This window comes from Lissotriton helveticus, chromosome 8, assembly GCF_964261635.1.
Source record: "Lissotriton helveticus chromosome 8, aLisHel1.1, whole genome shotgun sequence".
Classification (NCBI taxonomy): domain Eukaryota; kingdom Metazoa; phylum Chordata; class Amphibia; order Caudata; family Salamandridae; genus Lissotriton; species Lissotriton helveticus.
The window spans coordinates 1,120,524,073-1,120,537,858 of record NC_136069.1 but is presented as its reverse complement, the minus strand read 5'-3'; the positions used below and the strand labels follow the sequence as shown (position 1 = coordinate 1,120,537,858).

The 13,786-nt window shown below is 47.3% G+C and overlaps 1 protein-coding gene across 1 annotated transcript in view; it reads right to left on the bottom strand.

The window, feature by feature from the left end:
• The window catches only part of TGFBRAP1 (transforming growth factor beta receptor associated protein 1), a 200,145-nt gene that overhangs the window by 14,674 nt on the left and 171,685 nt on the right, over positions 1–13,786 (bottom strand). The gene's annotated exons all lie outside the window — the stretch shown is intronic.

The following is a 13,786-nucleotide window of genomic DNA, read 5'->3' as shown; positions in this document are numbered from 1 at the left end:
CCAGAACACTGGCATCACCCAACTCCTCTCGCCGGTCCGGCTCCTCCAGTTGGTCTGCAAGAGAGTCAACAGACCCCTGCCAGTCCTCCTCACCCTCCTCTGGCTGCCACTAAGGGCGGTAGGGACCACCAGGGATGAACAATGGTACAAAAGTACGCTTGGGCGCCGGTACCAATGTTGGTCCGGCATTGTATCCAAGTCGGGGTGAGGCTTGGGTCGACACCGGTTGGGGGAGAGCAACTGACGTCTGGGGCGTCATCACTGAAATCAGCGCCGGGGAAGGTACTGTGAGGTAGACCGGGGCCGATCCAGCGCCAGGCCTGGATCCTTGGGGGTCCTGCAGCGCGAATGCCGGAACCGCTGGCATCAAAGGCTCCCAGCCGAGTCCGTAGGGCCTGAAGGCACGCCTGCGGAGTGGGGCTGCCCAAAGATGCTGTGCCACCCTTCGTAAAATGCACAAAGCTGGGAGGGGAGGCTCCGGCTCTGGGAAAGGGAGGGAAGCATGGAGCCGTCCCAGCGGGCTCCAAGGAAGGAGCTGGAGTGTGTCCGAGTCCTGTGTAGCGACGGCTGACGGATGGGTAGAAGGCGAAGAGCCACGATGCTTCTTCGCCTTCTTCTTGTGCTTTGACTTACCCAAGGAGTGTGAAGACTTCGAGGACGAATGGTGGTGGCTCCACGACCCTCCCCTTGAACAGCGCGGAGCGGACTACCGGGCCTCCAAAAGCTGTTGCGACCGCTCCCGCAAAGCCTTCGGGTTAAGGGCCCTGCAGTCGGAGCACGACTTTGGGTCGTGGTCGCACTCCAGGCACCAGAGACACACGAGGTGTGGATCGGTTACCGACATCAACTTGTGACAGGAGTCATAGGGCTTGAAACTGGGCCAACGGCTGGACATCCCTCATGCACCAGGAGTCGAAGACTCAAAAAGATGTAAACAAAAGTCGAAAAAGGGTTTGTCAAAAAGTGACTAAGAGGCATGCTCTCTCCGGATCTGCGCTGGCTGGCGTGGAAAAAGAACGGACATCAGCGCGTGGGGCGGCGTCTAAGTAGACACCACGATGTCATCCCAGCCTCCACGACGCCGACCGAGGCCACCTACCAACACGCAGGTGTACTGCTAAGAAGAAATGTCTCCGGATCCAGTCTGACACCTGGGGGTAATTTCTAAGGTAAGAAATCTATAACTAATAGTCTCTTTCATATAATTTTCCTATTTATATTTGTTTCAAATTAATAGGGTCATTTAGATGTGTTTAAAGTGCAGTGCTTTCAATACTGTTGCATAGACTGGAGACGAAATTGTAAATATAACCCCTCCGAAATCCAGTGCTTTCCCTACTTTCACACACTCTGGAGTAGAAAGAGTACATTTTACCACTCCAGAGTCCAACGTTTTCCCCACTGTTGCATAGACTGGAGTTCGAAAAGTAAATGTAAGCCCTCCAAAGTCCAATGTTTTTGCTACTGTTGCACATACTGGAGTGGGAATAGTAAATCTTACCCCTCCAAAGTCCAACGCTTTCCCTAAGGTTGCAGAGGGTGGAGTGGCAATAGTACATCCATTATTGTTAGACTTTTCTTAATATTGTTTAATTATATCTATTACTTTTATCTGTTTATTTTTTTACATTTTAATTATTTTGTATCTATTATTTTATTATTTTTTATAAGATGTTTTTCCTGCATTTTCATTGTTTCCGATTTTATTAAGTTGGTAATTCTGTTTTGTAATTGATTTGTTAACATTTTAACAAATCAATTTTAATAATTTAAAAACATATATACATATAACAGTACACTTACATTTTTTAAATGTAATATAATGTAAAATATGTTTTTAATAACAGTTAATTTATATGTATATATAAATGTACATACACCTGTGCATGTGTTTATATAAGAATATATTTTTATAGTATTTAATATGTTACATTTATTTAATTACATTATTTTGAGGCCATATTAAAATATTTATGATTTACTATTTTAACCTATTATAAGAAAGTGCCCTCTTTTTGCATGGTTGCCCGCACTTTTTGATGAACTGCTAATGTACTTAGACTGAGCGTGCCATGGCTCATGCCAAATAGGTACCCAGGGTCTATGTTCTTTCCTTAAATTAAAAACAAAACCCAATTGGCACCTTCTGGCCACAGGTAAGCCCCTGGTACCAAGGGCACTGTGACTAGGGAAGGCATCTAAGGGCTGCAGCACTTATTGTGCCACCCTTACAAGCCCTGTACGTTTACACACACACACTGCCTTTCCAGGCTGCGTGTTTTGGTGCAGAACAAAGTGAAGAGTCGTCATGGCACACATCCCTGTGTCATACTATTGATTGCTTGCAAGTGTAACCATGCACTTGACCCCTTCCGTACTGCTGTTAGTGTTAAAATTATTGTATTTTTTCAAAGTTACACCAATTCAACTTTAGATCGTTTGTACATGTTAATAAACAATAAAAACAATTATTGACTTTTGTTTTGCGGATTCCTTTCCGCTAGTGTACCATTTTGATGTAAAAACAAAACTTAAATTCCAATTACAATATTAAACATTAAAATCAACGATTTACAAACTATACAATAGGTATCTCTCTCGAGGTGTTCCGAGTGCATTTCGGGATCTAAATGTCCCTTCGTCAGGGGTATGAGAGCAACATTAATCCCTCTCGAACGCGTGCCGCATGAGGCCAAACTGAAAGCAATGATAGGTAAATCTGTAAAAACAGTTGATTCAACCCAAATTCTGTTCAGTTTCTTTGTTTTCTAACCACCATATATTTGCACAAGAACCTCAGAACTGATAACAGTTCTGAGGTTCTTGTGCAAATATAAGGCGGTTAGAAAACAAAGAAACTGAACAGAATTTGGGTTGAATCAACTGTGCCACCCTCCCACTGGAGAGTGGCATAATAGGGGGTGTACCCACCCGAAGGAAGGGACCCATTGGTACCTGTAGGGCCCCATAATCTAGTATTTAGGGGCTCTCATGAACCTTGCCTCTCAGACAAGAAACAACCACAAAGAAAAGAAGAAGAAGGACCAAACAGCGTCCCGAAGCTAAGAAAAGGAGGACGCCCACTGACTTGGCCCCAGCCCTACCGGCCTGTCCCCACCTCGAACCTGCAGAAGCGAAACTCCGGTGTGTTCTGCAGCCAGCAACCTCAAGAACCACTCTGCACCTGTCACCCATGGCCCGAGTTAGAGTGGCCCAACACCATGAGGAGGTCTCTCTGGCGATCCAGACCCGAGATCTGGTTATCTCCGACCTGCCTCGAATCTCCCAGCGAATCCTGCAGCCTCTTTCATTGAGACTCCCCCCGACCGTCACCAGAGCTGGTAAGACAAACACAACGTCTAAAGACACCCCTGCACCCGAAGCCCCACAACCTTGGGTGGCCCAACTGACGGTGTCCCAGCATCCCCAGGCATCCCAAATTACCTCTCCAATTGGTGGTCACCTCCAGAAGATCTTTGTCCCCCGAGCCTGCAGTCTTTGTCGAAACCGGAGAATCCCCATTGAAACCAATATGGAGCACCAGACGCCAAAACAGCCCCCTGCACCCGGCTGCTCCTGCGTCGCTGCGGGTGTACTATGGATGCCAACTCCGCTCCTCCTTTGCCCTGGGCCTAACACCAGGAGCTTGGCTCCCACAACTGTGTGGCCTGCTCATAAGCAGCCACCAACCGGAGGCCATCTATCCCCCATTGGATAACATTGGGCCTTAGCACTCTGCACCCGCCGCCCTAGTGCAGCTGAGGGTATAACAAGAGTGCATCCTCGGCCCTGGGAGAACCCTTGTTTTAACAGTAGAAACTCAACCTCAAAGACCGAGTACTTCCCTGTTAACCGAAAACTTCATTTCTTCTGACTGTTTTCCTCTGAAAAATGTTTTAAGTGTGGAGTTGATTTGTATGGAAACATGAAAAATTACAATTGTGTAAAACTGATTTTACTTACCTTTTCTCTAGGAAATGTCCCAGTGTGATATCTAGTCATATCACAGTGAGTAGAAAAAAGTAACTTAAAAAGTAATCTAAAAAGTAATCTGTACAGTAATTTCAATACCTTGACTTACCTGTATTTCAAACAACTGCACTTGAACTTGCATTCACTTGTAAACGCAGCATAATATTTTGCAAAGCATTTATTTCACTTACCTGTGCCAATTTTGGCTTGGTTCTAGAAATAAAATAACTTAATATTTTCATACAAAACAAATTGGTCTGAGTTCAGTTTGAGTGTGTGCAATCATTTGCTGTTTGAGAGCGTACAACTAATGCTCAACACTACCCTCTGATAAAGCCTTACTGCTCGCCCACACTACCACAAAAAGAGAGTAAGATGCGATCTACTTTTACCTCTGCCTACCTTTGGGCTTCCACTGGACTCTGTGCACACTATACCTCATTTTGGTATAGTATATACAGAGCCAGCTTCCTACAACTATATATTAAAAAGATGATATTTTGTATGTCTTAACGATATTAGTGTAAACTGATATTTTGTTTTGATACTTTTGTACTTACTATTGTAAGTATTGGAAGATGATATTTTTGTAATTGATATTTTTGGTCACGATATTATTGGTTCCGATATTATGTCAGTGATTCTGGAGGAGGTCAGTCTGGCGTGTGCAGCACCAAGCCACAATCTAACCCAACAACAGGCATATACAGTTTGTGTCGAGGGACACTTTGTTGCCAAAATGACCAACTAATTTTGGATGAAGGTCGCAGGTGTTCATCTGTTGCTGCTCAATCCCCAAGCATGAATTTGGAGAGTAAGAAAGCCCGGGTGCAGAACCCTATCCTGTTGCTGAGACAGCAGGTCCTACCATGGGGCAGCCTGATGAGAGGACATATCCACAAGCCCAGGAGTTGTGGATACCATACTGTATATGCCCAATCTGGAGCCGCTAGAATGACATGGTCCTGGTTAGCCCTGGTCTGCTTGAGAACCTGGGCAGGAGTGGTAACCGTGTAAAGGCATACAGGAGTGCCAAGATCCACTGGAGGTGGAACGCCTCGTAAAGAGAGACCCGTTGGAAACTCCAACATGCAGAAGCGCTGACCAGGCACTTTCTCAGCGGTGGACAACAGATCAAGCTGAGAGTCTCCCCTGAGACGGCAGAGACCATGCACCACCGGGTTTAACTGCAATTCATGATCCATTAGGTGTTGACAGGTGAGCTAGTCACCCCTGGCATTAAAAGATCCTGCCAGGTGGTTTACCACCGGGACAATTCCTTGGTGGTCCAGCCATTTACTGAGGCGCAAGGCCTCCTGGCACCTGACCCCCATTTGCTGCTTTATCACAGGACAGTGGTGTTGTCCGTGAGCATCTGTACCAGCCTTCCTTTGATGGATGGCAGAAAGGCTTTCAACTCCAACCAGGTGGCCCTCCGCTCTAGAAGGCTGACGTGGAGCCGGGACTCCACCGGAGAGTGAAGGCCTTTGATCTCCATCTCATCCAGGCGTCCAGCAAACTCAGAAATATGAATCGGTCATCACGGTCAGCTCTGGGCGGGGAAGGGAGAGTGGTTTGCCGCTGAACAAATTTAGGTCCAGCAAACACCACAGCATATCTTTTGCAGTCTCCTATGAAATCTGGACATGGTCGGAGAGGTGCCCTTAATGGGCCCACTTGGACTTCAGATCCCACTGCACAGCCCACATATGCCACCTAGCATGTTTGAAGTGCAGGATGCAGGGGGCCATCAGTCCTAGCAGCCTCAGAGCCAACCTCACTGAAATCCAGGACTGAAGCTGAAATATCAGGATCATAGCCTGAATGTTATGGATTCTCTTATCAAGAAGAAAGGCATGAACCAAACCGTGCCTATAACCGCTCCACTGAAGGGGAACCCCAAAGATGAAGAGGGGAAGAGAGAGGGGAGGGAGAGGGAGGGGAAGAGAGAGAGTGGGAGAGTGGGAACGGGAAGAGAGAGAGAGGGAAGGGGAAGAGAGAGGGGGAGGGGAAGAGAGAGAGGGGGGAGAGAGAGAGAAGGAGGGGAAGAGAGAGAGAAGGAGGGGAAGAGAGAGGAGAGGGGGAGAGAGAGGAGAGGGGAAGAGAGAGAGAGATGAGTGGGGAAGAGAGAGAGATGAGAGGGGAAGAGAGAGAAAGAGAGGAGAGGGGAAGAGAGAGAGAGGAGAGGGGAAGAGAGCGGAGAAGGGAAGAGCGAGAGCGGAGAGGGGAAGAGAGAGAGCGAGAGGGGAGATGAAGAGAGAGAGCGAGCGAAAGAGCGCGAGAGCACGAGCATATATGATGGCTTCATTGAAACTAGGGTTGTTTGATATTAAACATCTCGTATTAGTAACCCCACACTGATGCCAGTGTTGGATTTACCTTAGAGGTGCCCCCTGAAAACCTACCAGCCTCTGGTGTGCTTGCGGACTGGTTTCTGCTAGCCTGCCACCTGAGACACTGGAGACACTGTTCTGACCTTCTAGGGTGAGAGCCTTTGCTCTCAGGAGGCCCAGAACAAAAGCCCATTCACCACAGGAAGTAATCATATGGTGGCGTAGTGACCCAAGGGTCAGTGGCCCATTGGCTACTATCCTATACTACTATAATGCACCTAAATTCAGTATTTAGGGGAGCCCCTAGCAACAGAGAGACAGATCCTAATGACCTAAGAAGAAAGAGGACACCAAAGAGCCGCAAAAGCAAAGAGAAGAGAAGAAGCAGCTGACCTGCAGGCCTGTCTGCATCCTTAGTCGAAAACTGTGCCAAAGTCGACTTGTCCTGCAGGTGTTGACTCCAGAAACCTGGGAGGATTGCCTGCCTTCGATAAATACCTCCAGCGAACAGTGGGCATGTTCTGCACCCTGCAAGAACTCAGAATTAAAGGCTCTGAGGTACCGGTACAGCCAAAAGCAGGGACCTGAAACCACTGTTGCACCCGTCGCCTCCGGCCCGAATTGAAGAGGGCTACCAGGGTCAACAAGGTCCCCGGCCCTCCAGAGCTTGAGTCCACCATACTTTCAAGCCTCTCGTGGACTACCAGATGTCACCTGCAGCCTCTGCATGCAGGCTGCCTCAACTGTGACCATTAACGGTAAGAAAATCCAATGCCTAAAGATTAATCTGCATCCGTCATCCCGGGACGTGGAGAAGAAGAGCTCAGATGTCCCTACATCCCCGAGCATCACAAGTCTTGAACCCCCCCAGATGGTTCACCAAGACTGGCCTTCCAGCCAGAACCTGTAGACTCTTTCTGCAGTGACTGAGCTCCAAAGAAACCTATTGGGCTCCCGACGCTGTTTGCACCCTGCACTCGGCTGCTCTCGTGCCGCTGGTGGTGTTCTGTTGGCGCTGCACTCACATTAACTCCTGGAGATTGGTCTTGTAAGTCACTGTACTTTCCACTTTTTAAAGTGAAAAGAATTTAGATTTAAAAACGTACTTACATGAACGATTTTTTTCTGATGTCTAAACATATATAAAGATATTTTCTATTTTTTTTATATTGGTGTGGATCTCCTTCTTCAGTCGTGTCTGTCATTTATTGATCATTGTGTGTATTTGCAAATGTCTTGTACTCCTCTGTGTTAAGCCTAAGGCTAATCAACGACACTACTCTTTAATAGACCACTTTGGGATTACATAGCACGCCCCGGCCTGTCCACTCATAAGGAACCCCTGGACTCTTTACACAGTATATCAGATTCTTGATATACAACAAAAACAGCCAGCTTCCTACAAATAGATATTCACTATTCCATTTAATGGTGAAATTCAATGTTGACTATGTTGGAAAAAGTAGTTTTATAAAAGCCGTAATAGCAGGCGCTCTGAACAGAGATAGATGTTGTCTGTTTTGTAGATATGCTACTATTGCAGCAAGATGTAGTCTAATAGACATGTAGGCTAAGTTATATCTTTGGAGATGCAGTAAGTATCCTATGATGTGTTGAATAGACATGTCTAGAGGATTAATATTGTTGTTATGACAATATATTACAAAGCGTTTCCACTTGGCTGCATAACATGCCCTAGAGGTAGGACGTCTAGCTTCTTTTATGACATTCATGCAGTTTGGAGGAAGGTTCAGATATCCAAATTCTAGGATTTCAGGAGCCAGATCGCAAGATTGAGCTGAGGTGGGTCCGGGTGTCTGATTTCTCCACGGTTCTGTGTTAAGAGGTGTGGAGACAGGTGCAATTTTTGGTGTGTTACTACAGACAGTTGTAGCAGTGTTGTGTACCACGGCTGTCTGGCCCACTTGGAGCAACTAGGATGAGGGTCAGAGAATGCTGCTGTACTTTGCGTACTACTAGCTGCATGAGTGGTAGAGGTGGAAAAGCGTACGCAAATGTGTTTGACCAGTTCATCCATATTGCATTGCCTTTGGACAGTGGGTGTGGATATCTGGCGGCAAAGCTGGGGCATTTGGCTTTTTCGTGCGTGTCCCCACTGGCGAAAGAATGGTTGAAGAACTTGCATATGAAGTTCCCACTCGTGGGTCTGTTGTGTTTGTCGACTTAACAGATCCGCTATGGTATTTTGTACTCCCGGAACATGCTGGGCTAGAAGGAATATGTTTTGAGGTATAGCACACCGCCATATTTCCTGTGCTAGTTGAGAGAGTTGCAGGGAGTGTGTACCTCCCTGCTTCTGTATGTAATACGTGGCTCTCATGTTGTCCGTGCGGACTAACACAGCTTTGTTTGATACTTGCTTTTGGAAAGCTTTTAGTGCTAGGAATATTGCTAGTAACTCCAGATGATTGATGTGGAGTAACTTTTGTTGTGGTGTCCACTTGCCTTGCATGGTGTGTTCCCCAGCCGGAGAGCGATGCATCCGCAGTCAAGATTATCTGAGGAACTGGCTCTAGGAACGGTCGTCCCTTGGAAAGGTTTTTGGTGTTTCACCACTGCAGAGAGCGATGAGTCAGACCGTCTACCAACACTAGGTGTGTTAATTGACCTTGAGCCTGGTTCCATTGAACTGATAAACACTCTTGTAGAGGACGCGTTTGAAGTCTTGCATGGGGCACTATGAAAATGCAAGAGGCCATCATCCCTATGAGTTGCATGAACACTCATGCTGGAAGGGAGTGTTGTTGCTGAAACTTTGTCAGAAGAGTTTGCATGCTGGCTATCCTTGCTGGAGTGGGATAAGCTAGCACTGTTGAGGTGTTTATTGCGGCACCAAGGTACTGTTGTACTTTGGATGGTTGTAGATGAGACTTGGTGTGATTTATTGTGAACCCCAAGTTGTGGAGCAGTTGGATTGTGGCATGAGTGTGTTCCACGCATTGGTTGTATGAGCTGGCTTTTATGAGCCAGTCGTCGAGGTACGGGAAGACATGGATGTGCTGTCTTCGTAAATGCGCTGCTACTACTGCTAAGCACTTGGTGAATACTCTTGGTGCTGTTGTGACTCCGAATGGGAGTACTTTGAATTGATAGTGCTGCCCGTCTATTACAAATCTGAGATACTTCCTGTGAGCCTCGTGAATGGGAATGTGAAAGTATGCGTCCTTGAGATCTAGAGCAGCAAGGAAGTCGTTTTGTAACAGCAGCGGAAGGACTTGTTGGAGTGTGACCATGTGAAAATGGTCTGACTGTATGTATATGTTTAGCGTTCTGAGGTCCAGAATAGGCAGCAGAGATACTACTTCTTGCTTTAACAGTAATAGATGTTCTTTTGATATTGGACGCTGTTTGGGTGGTATGTTTGGGAGGGTAGATGTTAGTTCTAGACAGTAACCTGACTGAATAATTTGTCGCACCCACCTGTCTGATGTGATGTTGGTCCAGGCAGGAAGGAATTGTTGCAGTCTTCCCCCCCACAGTAGTGGAATGTTGGGGGGGAAGGGGAGGAAAGTCATTGGGTAGGGGTGGAGGCAGAGCGGGAGTTGTTAGTCTTGCCTCTGCCTTTGTTATTGTTACCCCTGTAACCCCCTCTCAGGTAGCCCTTAGTGATTGTGGATTGGCTAGGTGTTTTGTAAGAAGTGGAGGGACTTTCCGAGGAGTAGCTTCTTGTGTTGCCTCTGTATGATGAGCGACTAAAAGAACGTCTGGGAGCTTGCTGCTGCAAGGCTCCCGTAGATTTTGCTGTATCAGTGTCTTTTTTCATTTTTTCTAAAGATACGTCAACATTTGGGCCAAATAAATGTGTCTCATCAAATGGCTGATTAAGGATGGAGTTTTGTACCTCCGGTTTAAAACCTGAAATACGTAGCCAGGCATGTCTACATAGAAGGGTGCTGGTATTGATTGCCCTTGAGGCGGTGTCTGCAGCATCTAGGGCACAATGAATGGAAGTATTAGTAATATTTTTACCTTCCTGTATAAGTTCATTGGCCCTATTCTTGTATTTGCTTGGTAGATGCTGCATTATGGACTCTAGTTCATCATAATGTGCTCTGTCATATCTTGCCAGCAACGCTTGGGTGTTTGCAATGCGCCAGATGTTAGCTGATTGTGACGCTGTTCGTTTACCGGAGGCGTCAAGAAGCTGAGATTCTTTGTCTGGTGGTGAGGCCTCACCTGTTGTCTGAGAATTAGCACATTTACGTGCATTAGACACTACTAAGGAATCTAATGGTGCTGGACCTTTAATGTAAACTGGATCTGTAGGGGCAGCTTTATATTTTTTCTCAATGCGGGGGTTGAGGACCCTAGCCCTGAGAGCATCCTTAAAAAACCTCTGTTGTGTGCTTGATGACACCTTTAAGCATTGGCAAAATGGCAGTAGGCCTTTGTGTGTTATCAAAAGTGTCTAATAGGAAATCTTCCTCCACCGCATCAGTGTGTAAGTCCACCCTGTGATACTGGGCAGCTCTTTGGACTAGTAGATTAAAACCTATAGTGTCTCCTGGTGGGGAAGGTCTGGAAGGGTATACGTCGTCTTGTGGGACGTAAGGCACATCAGGGGTGTTGTAATCATCCCAAGGATTAGGCGACTAAGGGGGACTAATGGTCCCTGCTGGGTCATGTGCACCCTCACCTGTGTCATCAGAGTCTGTGTCTACATCATCGTCTGGATTAGTGGATGGTGTAGGTGAATGATGTGGTAGAGGAGGTGTAGAAGGGGGAACAGTATGGGGAGATGGTGGAGAGGGGACCCTTAATGGAGAGGTTGCAATGTCTCTTCTTTGGAGGAGGGGGTGGTGCTGGTGCCTCAAGTGGTCTTTTCTTGGAGCTAAGAGTCAATTGACCAGTCTTAGGATCCTTTACAAGAGTTTTCTGATTAGAATCTGGTGTGAACAGTTCTGAGTAGGGGAGATCCTTCGGCGTCGAAGTTTTCGGCTCCGTAGGTTTTTTCAGCACCGAGTCGGTAGCTGGTCTTGGGTCTTTTGCTTTAGAAGTGTGCCCTTTTGAAATGTCTTTTACCGGAACCTGTTTTTTCTGTTCTGGGTGAGGTGTTTTTTTTTTTTCTCGGCTCCGAGTACGGTTTCGGCATCGATGAGCCGCTGCCAGTCTTCGGCACCGTGTGCTTAGGTGTCGGAGGAACTGTCGGCATGGTTGAGGAAGATGGCTTCTTCTTCGGTGTCGGTATAGGATCGGCACCGGGAATAGGCTGGCTCGAGCCCGAGCCGCCTGAAGGCTTAGTAGGCTTCTTTTCCGGGCCCGAAGGCGGGGTGTAGGAAGCAGTCTCTCGGTGTGCACCCGGGCCCGAAGGTGAGGGTGTGACCGAAGCCTTTTTTGAGGGTGTCGAGGAAGGGTTGGGGTCGACTGTCTTACTTACGACCCGTTGAGCTGGAGTGATGTCCTCGACGTCGGTGTTTTCGGCATCTAAACAGCTGGTACTCTCTTCGGCGTGCTGGTGTTCTGGCACGTCTATGCCTTCTTCAAAGATGTCGTCGGGGATCGAAGCTGACGAGCGCGCCATTGTTCTTCGAGCTCGTCAGTCCCGAATCGTTTTCTTGGAGCGGAATGAGGCACAAGCGATACAGTCTTTGGCCTTGTGCTCCGGTGAGAGGCAAATGTTGCACACCTCATGTAGGTCGGTGTGGGGAAACTTCGACCCACATCAAGGACACTTCTTGAATGGCGTCCTTTCCATGAGCCAGAAAGTAAGGCCTAGATAGGCCTGAAGGCCTTCGTCAACGACCGGAATCGAAGACTTCGAAGTGGTGAAGAATCGCGTCGATGTGGAGCGCGATCGAAACAATTCCCGTGAACTGGTGAGGATTGGGCGTCGAAGGAAATTCGGTTCCAAACCAGAGCGCAGGAAACACATCCGAGCCCGATGACGGATAAAAACAATCTGAGGATGGAGCCGATGCCCATGCGCAATGTGGTCCAAAGGAGGAGTCACCTATCTCGTGACTTCCAAAGAACTTTTCAGGACAACAACAAACTGCAAACATCCGGGCCCAAAACTAGGCGGCGATCTATGCACAGTGTGCAATCTGCAGATAATATGCCTCGAACATATGTATTTTATTTGCAGCCAGAGCTCTTTACTATATTATGTTCATCTCTCGCGCCTCGTCCGTGTGCCGCGAAGCTCGACGCTTGGCGCCATATCTGGGGCTCGCATCCAGTGTGTGACATTCCTTCTCTTTTCACCAGGCTCAAGCTGTTGAGATGGGCTGCCGGCTGAACAAGCCCCCCAAGCAGGAGGCCCCCGCCCAGGAAAAATCTAATCCACCAAGAAGAGGCCTTAGGTGGAAACAAAAAACGACGCGTCCTGCGAATACCGCTTCGTGAACTTCACGACGCTAGACACCGGTGAGTGAGGGGGCCGGGAGGGGGTGGGGTCAGGGTGGGCTGCAAGGTGCACTCTTGGCTTCAGAAGCACTGGGCGACAGCCGACGGGAGTAAAGCACAATTCAGAAGTAAGGGGATGATGCAAATAGGTTTCTGCCAACGATGGGCTCTTGCGCAAGGGAGAGTCGCAGACCCCGGAGAAGGGGAGCTTTCTCCAGGGCATTCACTTTGAAGCTTGAGTGTAAGGCAGAGATGGAGGCCGAGGGAGTCTGCAGCAGGGAAGATTGTGTGGGTCTGACTTGCCTGCTATGAATATGAACGCGTATCTGTATGTTAACAGACAGAGTGAGTAGGCAGAGCGTATCTTTATGGGGCCATGTGCTTGAAACACATGGCCCCATAAAGATAAGAATCTTTTTGCGACGGCAGTAAGTCAAGTGTGCCCGTCCAAGTGGGACGGCTCAAACAGAGAAAACAAAATGCTCATTCCCAATGGCCGGCCACCGTTTAGCATAAACGGTGACGCTGGCCAATGGGAAAGAGGGGTGGGGCTTAAACCCTGCAAGAGGAAGCTCCTCAGATCATAAGATCTCGCCAGCGCTTACGCTAGGCTTCGACCTAAAAACAATTGCACACTTTTTGCTGTAGCAGAAAACACAACATTCATACAGGACCTTGAATAGGAATTGCTTCTTTTTGGCCCTACCATTAATTTTCCTTCTTAGACTTATCTATACCTAACTAAAACACAGAAAATTAGCCAGATTAGTAAATTTTACTGCTAAATTTCAAGCCAATTTTAAGTGGAGTGAAAGTTACAAGCAAACCAAAAACAGCATTTCTTATGGACCGTGAAAAGTATAGTTATCACTGACTGGGTACATAATACATTACTCCTTATAGTGTCCAATAAAGGCACAGTGCAGTTTGCACACAGATTTATACTTTAGTGTGAATTTAGGATATCTCGGAAAGAATGACATTTTTCCTTTTTTAAAGAGTGTTTAATTTTACTTACAAAATCATGTAGCAGAACTGCACAACACAAAACACATGGTCAAGGTCCATTCAAGAAAATGGCTTAAAAAAACACTTATGTAGCTAAAAGGCTGCCA